The sequence below is a fragment of the Nycticebus coucang genome, chromosome 1 (assembly GCF_027406575.1).
Source record: "Nycticebus coucang isolate mNycCou1 chromosome 1, mNycCou1.pri, whole genome shotgun sequence".
NCBI classification, from domain to species: domain Eukaryota; kingdom Metazoa; phylum Chordata; class Mammalia; order Primates; family Lorisidae; genus Nycticebus; species Nycticebus coucang.
Window position 1 is genome coordinate 10,361,308 of NC_069780.1, and position 16,196 is coordinate 10,377,503.

The 16,196-nt window shown below is 36.9% G+C and overlaps 1 protein-coding gene and 1 pseudogene across 1 annotated transcript in view; both read left to right on the plus strand.

Annotated features, from left to right (window-relative positions):
• CFAP299 (cilia and flagella associated protein 299) overlaps positions 1-16,196 on the plus strand; it is a 512,688-nt gene that overhangs the window by 127,694 nt on the left and 368,798 nt on the right. The gene's annotated exons all lie outside the window — the stretch shown is intronic.
• Positions 13,214-13,335, plus strand: LOC128591762 (uncharacterized; annotated as a pseudogene).

Here is a 16,196-nt window from a genome sequence, read left to right on the forward strand (position 1 = left end):
AGCAAGCTGAGACATTATGGGAGAGTAAGGACTGGCCAGGTAAGGATCAGGGTGAAGGTATTCTAGGCAGAAGACAGAGCAAGTGTGAATTCTCAAAGCCAAAACCATATTTCTTTGAGACAAACAGTAAAATTAGTCTAAGGGCCAGAATTATTAATCCTTCCCAAGTGGTTCTAAAATTCAATTTTAATTCTATAGTTTTAAATGGTGCCATGCTTTAAAAAAATACAGTATGTAACTATTTTAGGCAGGCAAACTACCTCTCACAAAGTATTTCTTTGATTTTGAGATATTGTGCCCTTTCTAAGTAACATAAGAACACTGCTTATTCAAAAAATCAGAAATTTTGTCTAATCAACAAACTACCAAAAAAAGGTTGTTACCAACCATATTAAAACTAAATATCTAAAACTAAAAATTTCTAATACTAAAATTTTTGCTGTCAAATAATTTTCTTTGCTATTTAAAACAAATTTTAACTACTTAAAAGTTACAGTTTTAAAATTGAAATATAAGTCAACTTAATCCTTTCATCATATTCCAACTATGTCTCAAGTTCATCCAATCTGATATTATCAGTATTACAAAGCAAAGGAATATATTGAGTAATAAGCATAAGAAAAATAGTGTATTTATTTGGACATTAATGTTTGAATACATATTTTACATGATAGATAAGATTTTATATATTTTTAACTTACCAAATTATGAATCTCTTCAAGGAGCTGAGAAGTTGGACTACTGACATGACATGGTGTACCTTATTTTAATGATGGAAATAAAGTGAATGTAACTATAATCTGGATTTTCTGCCTCGAGATTTACTGAGTGGGAAAATAAGTTTAATGATATATTTTGAACCCATCTGGCTAACTACAGAATTCTCAATGGAGACCTTACAAGCTAGAATGGATTGGGTTCTCATCTTCAATTTTCTTAAACAAAACCACCAGCCTAGATAGAATTTTGTATCTTATAAAACTAAATATCATAATGTAAAAGAGAAACAAAGACTGATGAACAGAGCATAATCCCACATATCAATTCTATAAATTTATGTGAATGGCTTGCATTCCCCACTCAAGAGATATAAGTGGGCTGAATGGATGAAAAAGTACAATCCAAGTATCTAATGTCTCCAGGAAACACATCTGACCAACAAGGACTATTACACACTCAAAGTGAAGGAAAGGAAAAATATATTCTATGCAAATAGAAGTGGAAAGAAGCAGGTGTAGCATTCTCATATCAGATAAAATTGGCTTTAAATCAAGAATAGCAAAGAAAGACAAAAGTGGTAATTATAAAATGGCAAAGAGAGCAATTCAATAAAAAGATATAATCATTTCCCATTGCTGCCTTTTTTCAATAACCAGAACTTCATTTTTGCTAGTGTTTCTAACCCTATTATTTGATTTTTCACCCAATTTTATCCCATAAAGTTTTCTGTTTGCTTGTTTTGGTTTGATTTATAGCATTTTTGTCTTTCCTCTATACTTGGTGGAGGTGGGGTACTGTGTCTGATCAGGTTAGCAAAGAGCTGCTGGCCTCAAGGGAACCACCCAACTGGGCACCCCCAGCAGGTGGGTTTTTTTTTTTTTTTAAGGTTGTGTCAAAGTACCCTACTGTTACACCTATATTGCTCGGTCTCCCTATTTCTGTGCCTCTCTTCTTTTTGTCAATATTCCTTTTACCCATCCCCTCTCCTTTCTCTATTTTTTTTTTCTTTTCACTTGGTCCTCCTTTCTTTCATCCCTTTCTTTCTCTTCAACCATCTCACCATTTTGGTCCTGTACCAAAAGGACTCATCTAACCCTTAGACCACAGGCACGAGAACTTAAAGAGCAAGAGGAAGTGAAAGGAAAATTAGGGCAAGGAAACAGATAAAAGAAATCACTCATGAGGAAGAATCAGCAGAAAACTCCAGGCAATATGAAGAACCAGTCCAGAACAACCCCGCCAAGGGACCATGAGGTAGCTACTGCAGGGAATTCCACCTGTAAAGAAATGTTAGGAATGACAGAAATGGAATTTAGAATACACATGATGAAAACAATGAAAGAAATGATGGAAACAATGAAGGAAACTGCTAATAAAGTGGAAAATAACCAAAAGGAAATCCAAAAACAGAATCAAATAAGAGATGAACGATATGAAGAATATAAAAAGGATATAGCAGAACTGAAGGAACTGAAACAATCAATTAGGGAACTTAAAGATGCAATGGAAAGTATCACCAAAGGTTAGACCATGCAGAAGAAAGAATTTCAGAGATAGAAGACAAAGTTCTTGAGATAACTCAGATAATAAAAGAGGCAGAAAAGAAGAGAGAGAAAGCAGAACATTCACTGTCAGAATTATGGGACTTTATGAAGCGTTCCAACATACGAGTTATAGGAATCCCAGAAGGGGAAGAAGAATGCCCCAGAGGAATGGAAGCCATGCTAGAGAATATTATAAAAGAAAATTTCCCAAATATCACCAAAGATTCTGACACACTGCTTTCAGAGGAATATCGGACCCCAGGTCGCCTCAACTCTAATCAAGCTTCTCCAAGACACATTGTGATGAACCTGTCCAAAGTCAAGACAAAAGAAAAGATTCTGCAAGATGCCAGGAGTAAGTGCCAGTTGACCTACAGGGGCAAATCCATCAGAGTTACCGCAGACTTCTCTAATGAAACTTTCCAAGCAAGAAGACAATGGTCATCTACCTTTAATCTACTTAAATAGAACAATTTCCAGCCCAGAATTCTGTACCCTGCTAAGCTAAGCTTCAAAATTGACGGAGAAATCAAATCATTTACGGATATACAAACATTGAGGAAATTTGCCACAACAAGACCAGCTCTACAGGAAATACTTCAACCTGTTCTGCACACTGACCACCACAATGGATCAGCAGCAAAGTAAGAACTCAGAAATTAAAGGATAGAACCTAACCTCCACACTGATGCAAAAGATAAAACTAAGCAATGGACTCTCACAAAATAAGATGAAGAGAATACTACCACACTTATCAATTATCTCAATAAATGTTAATGGCTTGAATTCCCCACTGAAGAGACATAGATTGGCTGACTGGATTAAAAAACACAAGCCATCCATTTGCTGTCTGCAAGAAACACACCTGGCTTCAAAAGACAAATTAAAGCTCCGAGTCAAGGGTTGGAAGACAATTTTTCAGGCAAATGGATTTGAAAAGAAAAGAGGAGTTGCAATCTTATTTTCAGATACATGAGGATTTAAAGCAAGTAAAGTCAAAAAAGACAAAGATGGTCACTTTACATTGGTCAAGAGAAAAATCCAACAAAAAGACGTTTCAATTCTAAATATTTATGCACCCAATTTAAATGCTCCCAGATTCTTGAAACAGACCTTACTCAGTCTGAGCAATATGATATCTGATAATACCATAATAACAGGGGACTTTAACACTCCTCTTACAGAGCTGGACAGATCCTCTAAACAGAAATTAAACAAAGATATAAGAGATTTAAATGAGACCCTAGAACAACTGTGCTTGATAGACACATATAGAACACTCCATCCCAAAGATAAAGAATATACATTCTTCTCATCACCCCATGGAACATTCTCCAAAATTGATCATATCCTGGGACACAAAACAAATATCAACAGAATCAAAAGAATTGAAATTTTACCTTGTATCTTCTCAGACCATAAGGCACTAAAGGTGGAACTCAACTCTAACAAAAACGCTCCACCCCACACAAAGGCATGGAAATTAAACAATCTTCTGTTGAATAACAGATGGGTGCAGGAAGAAATAAAACAGGAAATCATTAACTTCCTTGAGCATAACAACAATGAAGACACAAGCTACCAAAACCTGTGGGATACTGCAAAAGCAGTTTTGAGAGGAAAATTCATTGCTTTAGATGCCTACATTTGAAAAACAGAAAGAGAGCGCATCAACAATCTCACAAGAGATCTTATGGAATTGGAAAAGTAAGAACAATCTAAGTCTAAACTCAGAAGAAAAGAAATATCCAAAATCAAATCAGAGATCAATGAAATTGAAAACAAAAGAATCATTCAGAAAATTAATGAAACAAGGAGTTGGCTTTTTGAAAAAATAAATAAAATAGATAAACCATTTACCAGACTAACGAGGAATAGAAAAGTAAAATCTCTAGTAACCTCAATCAGAAATGATAAAGGGGAAATAACAACTGATCCCACAGAGATACAAGAGATCATCTCTGAATACTAGCAGAAACTCTATGCCCAGAAATTTGACAATGTGAAGGAAATGGAGAAATATTTGGAATCACACCCTCTCCCTAGACTCAGCCAGGAAGAAATAGAGCTCCTGAACAGACCAATTTCAAGCACTGAGATCAAAGAAACAATAAAAAATCTTCCAACCAAAAAATGCCCTGGTCCAGATGGCTTCACTCCAGAATTCTATCAAACCTTCAAGGAAGAGCTTATTCCTGTACTGCAGAAATTATTCCAAAAAATTGAGGAAGAAGGAATCGTCCCCAACACATTCTATGAAGCAAACATCACCCTGATACCAAAACCAGGAAAAGACCCAAACATAAAGGAGAATTTCAGACCAATCTCACTCATGAATATAGATGGAAAAATTCTCAACAAAATCCTAGCCAACAGATTACAGCTTATCATCAAAAAAGTCATTCATCATGATCAAGTAGGCTTCATCCCAGGGATGCAAGGCTGGTTTAACATACGCAAGTCCGTAAACGTTATCCACCATATTAACAGAGGCAAAAATAAAGATCACATGATCCTCTCAATAGATGCAGAAAAAGCATTTGATAAAATCCAGCATCCTTTTCTAATTAGAACACTGAAGAGTATAGGCATAGGTGGCACATTTCTAAAACTGATTGAAGCTATCTATGACAAACCCACAGCCAATATTTTACTGAATGGAGTAAAACTGAAAGCTTTTCCTCTTAGAACTGGAACCAGACAAGGTTGTCCTCTGTCACCTTTACTATTCAACGTAGTGCTGGAAGTTCTAGCCAATACAATTAGGCAAGACAAGGAAATAAAGGGAATCCAAATGGGAGCAGAGGAGGTCAAACTCTCCCTCTTTGCTGACGACATGATCTTATACTTAGAGAACCCCAAAGACTCAACCACAAGACTCCTAGAAGTCATCAAAATATACAGTAATGTTTCAGGTTATAAAATCAATTTCCACAAGTCAGTAGCCTTTGTATATACCAATAACAGTCAAGATGAGAAGCTAATTAAGGACACAACTCCCTTCACCATAGTTTCAAAGAAAATGAAATACCTAGGAATATACCTAATGAAGGAGGTGAAGGACCTCTATAAAGAATACTATGAAATCCTCAGAAAGGAAACAGCAGAAGATATTAACAAATGGAAGAACATACCATGCTCATGGATGGGAAGAATCAACATTGTTAAAATGTCTATACTTCCCAAAGCAATCTACCTATTCAATGCCATTCCTATCAAAATACCAACATCGTACTTTCAAGATTTGGAAAAAATGATTCTGCATTTTGTATGGAACCGGAAAAAACCCCGTATAGCTAAGGCAGTTCTTTGTAACAAAAATAAAGCTGGGGGCATCAGCATACCAGATTTTAGTCTGTACTACAAAGCCATAGTGCTCAAGACAGCATGGTACTGGCACAAAAACAGAGACCTAGACACTTGGAATCGAATTGAAAACCAAGTAATTAAACTAACATCTTACAACCACCTAATCTTCGATAAACCAAACAAGAACATACCTTGGGGGAAAGACTCCCTATTCAATAAATGGTGTTGGGAGAACTGGATGTCTACATGTAAAAGACTGAAACTGGACCTACACCTTTCCCCACTCACAAAAATTGATTCAAGATGGATAAAGGACTTCAATTTAAGGCATGAAACAATAAAAATCCTCCAAGGAAGCATAGGAAAAACACTGGAAGATATTGTCCTGGGGGAAGACTTCATGAAGAAGACTGCCATGGCAATTGCAACAACAACAAAAATAAACAAATGGGACTTCATTAAACTGAAAAGCTTCTGTACAGCTAAGGAGACAATAACCAAAGCAAAGAGACAACCTACACAATGGGAAAGGATATTTGCATATTTTCAATCAGACAAAAGCTTGATAACTAGGATCTATAGAGAACTCAAATTAATCCACATGAAAAAAGCCAACAATCCCATATATCAATGGGCAAGAGATATGAATAGAACTTTCTCTAAAGATGACAGATGAATGGCTAACAAACACATGAAAAAATGTTCATCATCTCTATATATTAGAGAAATGCAAATCAAAACAACCCTGAGATATCATCTAGCCCCAGTGAGAATGGCCCACATCACAAAATCTCAAAACTGCAGATGCTGGCGTGGATGTGGAGAGAAGGGAACACTTTTACACTGCTGGTGGGACTGCAAACTAGTACAACCTTTCTGGAAGGAAGTATGGAGAAACACTCAAAGCACTCAAGCTAGACCTCCCATTTGATCCTGCAATCCCATTACTGGGCATCTACCCAGAAGGAAAGAAATCCTTTTATCATAAGGACACTTGTACTAGACTGTTTATTGCAGCTCAATTTACAATCGCCAAAATGTGGAAACAGCCTAAATGCCCACCAACCCAGGAATGGATGAACAAGCTGTGGTATATGTATACCATGGAATACTATTCAGCCATTAAATAAAATGGAGACTTTACATCCTTCGTATTAACCTGGATGGAAGTGGAAGACATTATTCTTAGTAAAGCATCACAAGAATGGAGAAGCATGAATCCTATGTACTCAATTTTGATATGAGGACAATTAATGACAAGGTTATGGGGGGGGAAGCAGATAGAGGGACGGAGGGAGGGGGGTGGGGCCTTGGTGTGTGTCACACTTTATGGGGGCAAGACATGATTGCAAGAGGGACTTTACCTAACAATTGCAATCAGTGTAACCTGGCTTATTGTACCCTCAATGAATCCCCAACAATAAAAAAAAGAAAGAAAAAGAAAGGTGTTAAACTCTTTGGAGCATCCAGGTCAGGCCAAGCATCCTATTCTTTTGGCGAATTGTACAAAATAAGACCCATGTGGTCCTGTGATAATGCTTTCCCTTCTCCAGCCTCTGCAGCATCATTGGTAAGAGAATTCTTGCATTATCCAAGTTCTTTGAAAGATCTCCCTCTCCCCTCACCCAACACTCATAGCTTCCCCATCACAGCCTGCCTTGGTAGTAGTGGGAGGAGAATATACATCAAATTCAATAGGGGTAGCAGCGGGGAAGGTTTAGGGTGTCATTGGGAGGAACGGAGATTCAGCTGGACTTTTGGATCCAATGCGCATGGGTGCGTGTCTCCCTCCATGGCAGCTGAATTCCCATGAACCCCCTGGGAGAGGAGCTAAAGCCACTGAATTTTCTGGAGTCTCTGCTTTAGTCTGATAAGGGAAGTTCAGATACGATCTCTTTTTTCTTTAGCTTACAGTCTTGGTCTGTCTCTCCAGCTAGAGTGCAGTGGCACAATCATAGCTCATTGCAGCCTTGAACTTCAAGGCTTACGTGATCCTTTTGCCTCAGCCTACCGACTAGCTAGGACCACATGGGCCCACCACGACCAGATAGTTCTTCATTTGTTTGTACAGAGGGAGTCTCACTGTATTTTCCAGGCTGGTCTTGGTTCCTGGCTTCAAGCTATCCTCCCACCTCATCCTTCCAAAGTGCTGAGATTAAAGGGGTGAGCCACTGCACCTGGTCCTTCAGATAAGATTTCTTTCTGCATCTTCTTTGGCTTAAATGTTTGCATTTTGAAATAATCTTTATGTCAGTGCTAGGGGTCTGAATGGGTCCCCACAATGGCATCAGAATTAATCTCACTGTGCCCTTTACAACTATTTTTGCCAGTTACACAGAAACTCAGGGTTTCCTGACCCCTGGATTTTCACCACTTCTGTGCCTCTCCTTTTCTGACTGTCTCTCTTTCCAGTTTCTAGATCCCTCCCCGTGTTCTCTGGAGCCCTTTTCTGGTTACTGTCTTCACTGTCAGTTGGCTTTTTCTTAAGGATCCTGTCCCCACAGCAGCTCTCTTGAGTGGTGGATACACCTTTTGTTTTACACCTTTGTATCCCTGGGGCCTGCTCTCTCCAGAGAACTTCTCTGTCTCGCCCAACCTCCAGACCCTCCCCCCGCTCTGCTTAATGATGTTACCTGTGCACCTGCAGTTCAGGCCTCTCCATCTCTGTCACTCTTTCTGCCCCTGTGCCGGTTGTGCCTCTGGCCAGTCAGTCTCTGACTCTCCTCTTTCCAAGTTAGTGTGTCCACCAACCCACCTTATCCATAATGTCCCATAATCAGACCCTAGATCTTAATTTACTAATGTCTGCAATCCCTCCATGAGCTCAGCCTCGGGCATTCTCCTTTCCAAAGCTCACTCTCCAGCTCTCTGCATTTATCTGCTGACCACTGAGACCTAGTGCCTGTTGTTGCTACCACCACCCCCACTCTGCCATTCGCCTCCCTTCTTAGTTTAGAGTCCATGGTCCATTTCTTTTTTTTTTTTTTTTTGGCTTTATTATTATCACCTGGCAAAACTCCATATCTTCTCTCTCTACACCTGCACCTGAAGATAAGAAAACAGCTGGAGAAAACCTGCAAAGGTGCTGGCCTCACTGTGAATCCGTGACGGGTAGCCTGTGCGGGACCTGGGCGCGCCGCCCAGCCTGCTGCATGTCTCTGGGGCAGTTTTTACTCTCTCGCTGCCCTAAGCCAGTGGTCTGCAAACATTACTGTTCATTTACTCCCTATATAAGAACTTTGAAAAACTATGTACCCCTTGATCTATCATTTGAATTTACAGCTAATATTTTTCACCACAATTTAAATTGTTATAGAGAATGTCATACCTGGTGAATTGAAGGTGATTCCATAGACGATGGCCACTCTTTTCCAGTTAAAAATACAGATGAGCTACTCTATATCCACTGAAAATGTTCGCCACTTAATGTTTCCTCTTGACTCTATTTTCATTCTACTTACCCCATAGAGTTTTATTCTAATGTAATATTTTTGTGTTTGATAGCCTTTCATTATGCTATCATGCTTGGTCTGTAAATTTTAATATAAATTAAATTTAAAAAAATCCTTTTTTCTATAAGCATAAGCCTCTAACAGTTAAAGCAGTGAATGAATTATCATTACAATTTTATTTCCCCCCGTTTTTGTTTTTGTTGTTGTTGGGGGTACAAGTTGAATTCTGTTACATGTATACAATATGTAGTGGTAAAGACTGGGTTTTTAGTGTACCTGTCACTGGAGTAGTGTACATTGTACTCGTTAGGTAGTTTTTCATCCCACCCCCCTGCCCCTTTGAGTCCCTTTTTACCACTCTGTGCGTCCTTATGTAGCCATAGTGAGAACGGGAAGCATATATTTTCCTTCACTTAGAATAGTGGCATCCGCTTCCATCCAAGTTGCTGCAAAAGAGAAACACACAGAAAAAAAAACAAACTACTGAGTAGTATTCATGTTATATATTAATATATATACACCATATTTTCTTTATCCACTAATGGGTTGATGGGAACATAGGTTGATTCCATGTCTTTGCAACTGTGAATGGTCCTGTCATAAACACACAAGTGCATGTGTCTTATTGATATCATAATTTCTTTCTGTTTGATCATTTATCCACTAGGGTAATTTCAGGATCAAATGGTAAATTTACTTTGAGTATTTTATTTTAGAAATATTCATACCGATCTCCATAGAGATTGTGCAAATTTACATTCCCACAGTGTGTAAGTGTTCCCTTTTCACTGCATCCATGCCAAAATCTATTGTTAAAATCTGTTACATATTTCAAAAGACAATACTAAACTTAAAAATTAAAAAAAAAAAAGCAAATAAGTTCAATATCCAAAATAGCCTGACTTCAGTTCAAGTATATACCAAGGAAACAATTCTGTTTTGAATGCAGCAATAGTTCGGTGTGAGTTGATTTTATTTCTTTACATTGCAACTCAGTTCACAATTGCCAAGACATGAAATCAACCCAAGTGTCAATCAACCGGTGAATGGATTAGCAAGATGGAGACTTTACATCTTTTGTGTTTATGTGGATGGAGTTGAAAAACATTCTTCTTAGTAGAGCATCGCAAGAATAGAAAAAAATACTATCCAATGTACTCGATACTAATATGAAACCAATATATAAACAACTACAAGCCCACACAAAAGAAAAACACAAGAATATTCTGGTGAGGGTGAGGAGAAGGGGAAAGGGAAGAGGGAGAGTGATTGGACGCATTTCACCTAATGTGCACAATGCTAGGGTGTTCAGCACCCCCTCTGGGTGAAGGGCTCAACTACAACTTGAACTTTATCTTAGAAATGAAAACAGTGGGGCAGCATCTGTGGCTCAAAGGGGTAGGGTGCCGGCCCCATATTCTGGAGGTGGTGGGTTCAAACCCAGCCCTGGCCAAAAACTGCAAAAAAAAAAATTAAAAGAAATGAAAACAGAGTACCTTCATATCAATCGGAAAAAAAAAAAAAAAGTTTAACTCTCATGCTAACAAATAAAGAAGTTTAAAGTACTTTGCTTTGAAAGAGGTTATATTGGAGTGCTTTGCCCCCCTCCAAAAAGTAAGCCATATTTGGAGAGACGTGGAAGATGGTGTCCATATATGGTGGTTTCACATAAATTTAAAAGAATTCCATCTTAACAAAGGAATATGAACCAATAATGTTACAAATCTAAATGTTTAAAGTATCTCCTGACTCATGGGGTGTGCTGAGTTAATTACACTAATACACCTAGTATTGAGTGTCACGATTCAAGATGATTATAGATATTTTTGAAAAGATAAAGTTCTGGAAAATGATCAAATGGATAATAAATCTTGATTTATATATAAAAATGTAGGACAGTGGCTATGTATTCCAACAAAATAAAAACTAAGATATGAGATAACAAGTTACAATGCCAAGTACAATGTCTTATTGAATAGTTATTCCATTGAATTGGATTATAAAAAACTTGAGGTTAAGATTTCCACTTTATTATAGCCTTTATAAAAAACAACAAAAAAGACTAGGATATAGCAGGCTTAAAGTACAAAAGTGTGAACTGAAGATTTTTTAAAAAAATTATCTAATTAATTAGAAGTGAAGTTTATGAGGAAATTTGGAGGTTTTTTTCTTCATCCCAAGACTTTTAAGATATTTTCTGCATGTGGCTAATAATAGCTTTTGTGGGATATAAGGATTCCATAGTCAAAGAACTTTGGAAAATACTTGGTTAAAGACAACAAAACTGATTTCTTTATTGAAATAAGCTAATGTGCACAAGAAAATCAGGTAAAATATTTTTAAACTGTAGGGAACACATTGTGAGAAAACAAAAGTTTCTATTCGAGTTTGTCTTAACCTGCTAGTTACAGGTAAGATGAGGCCACGTTTCTGGTCAAAAGTACTGGTATTTATAATAGATTGATAGAGTAATAAACTATGTGTTGTGAAAACTTGTCTATTTCAAATAATAGAGAACATTGTAAAAAATCCATCAATTAAAAAATTCAAACTAAGTATTTTAATTTTAAATAAGTATAGAGAATGCTTACTGTACCTTTATGCACAATTACATCACTTTAGTTCAATAAACTTGTTTGGTTCAATAAAGTTAGCCTAAATCTTGGAATTTTAGATAGAAAAAAAATTTTATATTGGTCCTGAATTAAGTGGACACCTGGAACATTAACACATTTTAAGAAGCCTTAAGAGACCAAGTGACAAAAAGCTCACAGCCTATTACCATAAAGCTAAAACATATGTTCTGATTTATACAGGCCAAGTGTCTGCTAATGGTTGTATCCAGTTTTTTTTTTAAGTTATACACAGCTGTGGCAATTTAATGTGGATCTGGGCAATACCTAGTTAATAGATTCTTTTCGTTATGTACCAGTGCATTTTCCTTAAATCACATTAATGCAAAACTTTCTTTCTTCCAAAATTATCCTTATAAAAGTTTTCTCATGGATTCCATAGTACTCTGAAGATTTTTTATAAAGCCGTCTAAGTGAAAATTGTGATGCTGCTGCTGGTTGTTGTTTATTGTGTTAAAAGGTAAACTGAGGTACAGTAAAAGTTTATAGTTTATTTGATCAAAAAGTGATTCATGACTCAAGTATCCCCAAATCAGAAGTGGCTCAGGAATTCCACCAAGGGCACCTGGGGGAAGGGGGGTGGCTTTTATAGGATGAATGTGGAAGTAAAGCAAAGAAAACACTTGTTTGATTACAATTATACAGCTGGCTTCTTTGATCTATCCTGTCGGAAAGTTTTTAGTTCTCTAGCTACAGGTTAGTTGGTTGCTTCTGACTGCTTGAACTTAAGCTCTGTTTTTCTCCTATACAAGTTAAGTTTTGCTTATGTTTGCCATTTAAGCAAAGTTAAGGTTATTTTCCTGGCCTAACTGGTATCGTCTGGTCAGGGATATTTTAGACCTAGTCTCCATTTTAATTTACTTTAATAATTGGATAAAGTATTCTAAAAGTTTACATTCCGAGGATACTAATGTCTATCAAGATGAATTTCCAATTACAGTATATGTTGAAAAACTACTGAAGTCCTGGTAATGTGTTCTGATCATTTATAGCTCAACCCAACCTACAAAGAATTTGCAATATAAAACTATACTTGCACATAATTTTTTTAAAAAATGTCTGTACTATTTAGCTTTTCAATTATCTAAACAATTGACAGCTATTGCTGAAGATAACCAATTTCTCAAAAGGTATTTATTATTCCTGGACAAGTGTCAAAAAGCCCAACAAATGTATTGGGCTAAAGAAACTCATAGGTTTCTTTAAGCCATTTGAAGAGAAATGGCGTGTTCCAAGACAAGGATGGTCACGGACAGCTCTGGGAAGAGACAAGAGTTTGTTGAACACGCTTAGTATCGGTAAAGGCAGCCAACAGATGTGCTGTGGGTTTTAGATGTGACCAATAAAGAGAAATAGACCGGATAAGGATGCCAGTACTTTATTGACATTGAGGATGCCGCTGTGAAGTTCATAGCTGGCTGTCTCTGGAACATTTCCAAACACCACAAAAACAAAATAATGTGCTGAAATTATCAACCCAACATTTTAAATTATCCCAACATTTTAAAATCTATTTATATGATTGAGCTATTAAGTTTTAAAATTAATAGAATTAATCACTTCTCGGCCTTTTAGCTAAGATCAAGTGTAAAATTAATAGAATTAAAACTGAATTTTTGAAATGAGAATTAAAACTCATTGCCAGATATTGTACTCAGCTTAGCCAATGGCATATTTATTTTTAAACCCTGTTGAGAGAATGAATCCATTTTTTTTGCAGGCTTTTCAAAGCACATATGAAGTAACTTCATTAATGTGAAATAATTCTTTTCTTGAGAAAACTTGGATTACTGACTGCAGCCACTAAATGCTGATACAACTTTAAAAACTGGGAAGAGCTCAGAAACCTCATCTTTATTCTCTCTTTATTCTCTCAAACTACACATGGTCCGGAAGCCTTCAAAGTAACGAGTTTAAGATCTACATGCTAATTAGTGGCCGAGCTGGGGCTAACGTTCAGGTGTCCCTATTTCTGAACTTGCAAACAGAACATATATCTGCTCTAGGAGACATATTTGCTGTCACCAGTCCAAGGGTGATGACAGCAGGGCCACCATGTATTTTTGTGCATTTATTCTGCTCATCTGTGAGCCCAGTTTGTATTTGGCACCTGGTACATGGTTTAATCCCCAACATTTAATTTAGAGAGTCCATTTCAGGAAGTGAAGAGGGAATATTTTTGTGTCCTGGTATATATGGCATTTGAAAATCCGAGGATGCACATGTTTTGAATGATTAGTTAAGAAAGGATTACTGTCTAAAACTGGGTAGTCATAAAAGAAGTGGAGGAGTCTGAAAATCTCATAAAATGGCTCTATAACTGCACAGTTGGCAACTGTGTCTGGGAATATAGAATTTAAGGAAAGACTTTATTAGCCTTGAAAGTCTTCTTCCAGAAGTGTGTACGCGATCAGTAAGAGCACACACATTGCCATGATATCAGTACTGCTTCTAACTGCATTTTCTCTCCGTGAGCAGGTTTTAGAGGATGAGAAAAACTCAGTGCAATACCATGGACTGTCACATCACCTATGTATTTTTCTTTTTGGAATATTGAAATACCATTCCAGATTATAATTATCTTAAGAAAGCTCTTAAGTTATCTAAGAAACAGGAAAGTTTTAGTACATACATGGAATAAAATATCTTGGCGTGCAGACTACAGGGCTATCAAGGACGAAGTAGGAGAGAACAGATGAAGGAAAACCGCCAAGTTGGAGGATGTAATGATACATGGTTTTCAATAACGCACGTCATCGACACTGGGAGGACGTTTCTGCTAAGTCAGGAACCATGTTGATGCTTCCCTTATTTGCCTCCATCCACACCACAGTCCTGGGAAGTCTTACTGTTCCCTTTTCTTAGATAAAGAAAGTAAGATGCCCAATAATTACAAAAATATGCTTAATCCAGTGGCCATTAAGTGCCAAAGCTAAAAGTTGAATCCCATCTCTTGTTGAATGCCGCGTCTCAGTGAATGATAATGTTACCTCAACTTTTGTCTTTTAAATGTTCGTAGTAGAGTATATGAAAATTCCAAAGCAGGGGTAAACAGAACTGAGGTGTGGCAGGCGGAACAAGCCTCCCCACCCCCTCCCCAAGATGTCCATGTTCTCACCCCAGAACCTGTGAATATGTTCCCTTCCGTGGCAGAGGGGAACCAAGGTTGTGAGTGGAAATGAGATTGCTAACTCAGCTGAGCTTAAGTAGGGAGAGCAGCCTGGGTTGTCCAGGTGGGCTCGATGTAATTAGGAAGGCCCATAGAGGTGGGGGAGGGAGGCAGCAGCAGTCAGGTGGTGTGATGGGAGAAGGATTTGACTGCTGTTGCTTTGAGGGTTGAAGGGGGCCCTAGGCCAAGGAATGCTGGTCACCTCTACAAGGTGAGAAAGGCAAGGAATTGGCTTTTCTCCTAGAGCCCCAGCCTACAGAAGTGTAAGACGATGAATTTATATTGTTTTACACCATTTACTTTGCAGTAATTTGTTGTAATAGAAATAGAAAACTAAGAAAAGATGTAATTTTAGCATTCTCTTTCTTTCTAATTATATTTTATGAGAGTTGCATTGGCGATTTATTTTCCATTGTTGGAATTGGATTATGGATAAAAATATGAATACTCTTCATCATTCTCAGTGGTTTCTTATTATATACCTTGCTTATTCATCTTCTATAAGACATGTTTAAACAAGGCTAAAGCATAGGTCGTAACCACATGAAGGATGAGGTGCTTTTTTTTTTTTCCTTTTTAATCTGAATGAAAGTATTTTTGAAAAATTGCAGAAGTCAATTGTATTAGCTGATTTAACAGGAGTGTTCTTAAAACTTAATTTTCCTCTTTTTTGTCCTTAACACATAACATGTAGTTTTGGGAATCAGAGACTCAGACCCTTTAATTTTGTTGTTCTTAACTTTTTGAGGAATCATTGGATAGGTCTGTAGTGGAAAGATTTATTTATTTTTTTAACACTTAGGACACTTGAATGTTCAAATTGCTGTTTTGTTCAGTACCAAGTGTAACAGTTGACTTCTTGGCAGTAGTATTGAAAGCATTAATTTTTATAACCTCAAAAGTTCCTTGAATGTTACAATGCATACTTGAATGACATTCAGATATGCAAAAAATATTAAAAATCTAGTGATTTCAAAAATAGGTGACTTATTTTCATCTTGTGTTTATTTACCTTAAATTGTTTTCCTTTTTCCCCCCCTTTAAGCGTTGGTGAAAAATACCTATTTGATTTACTTATGGAAACCTAGTATGAAATGATATTTGATTAATCAATGTAGTAATAGTACTTTTGAAATATTTTTTGCCTTCTAATCAGCATATAACTTCTAAAATTATTTATTTTATTTTATTTTCCATCTTCTTGAATTTGTTCAATGATGATGTAAAAGCATTAAAAGATTCTATGTTTTCCCCAGGGATTTGTATGAGTGTAACCCGGAGGTCAGCCTTTGAGAAGTACTGACTTTCCCTTTGTGAATTAACTTCTGTTGACAAAAAAGAAATGTATTTAACAATCTATTGCTATCTT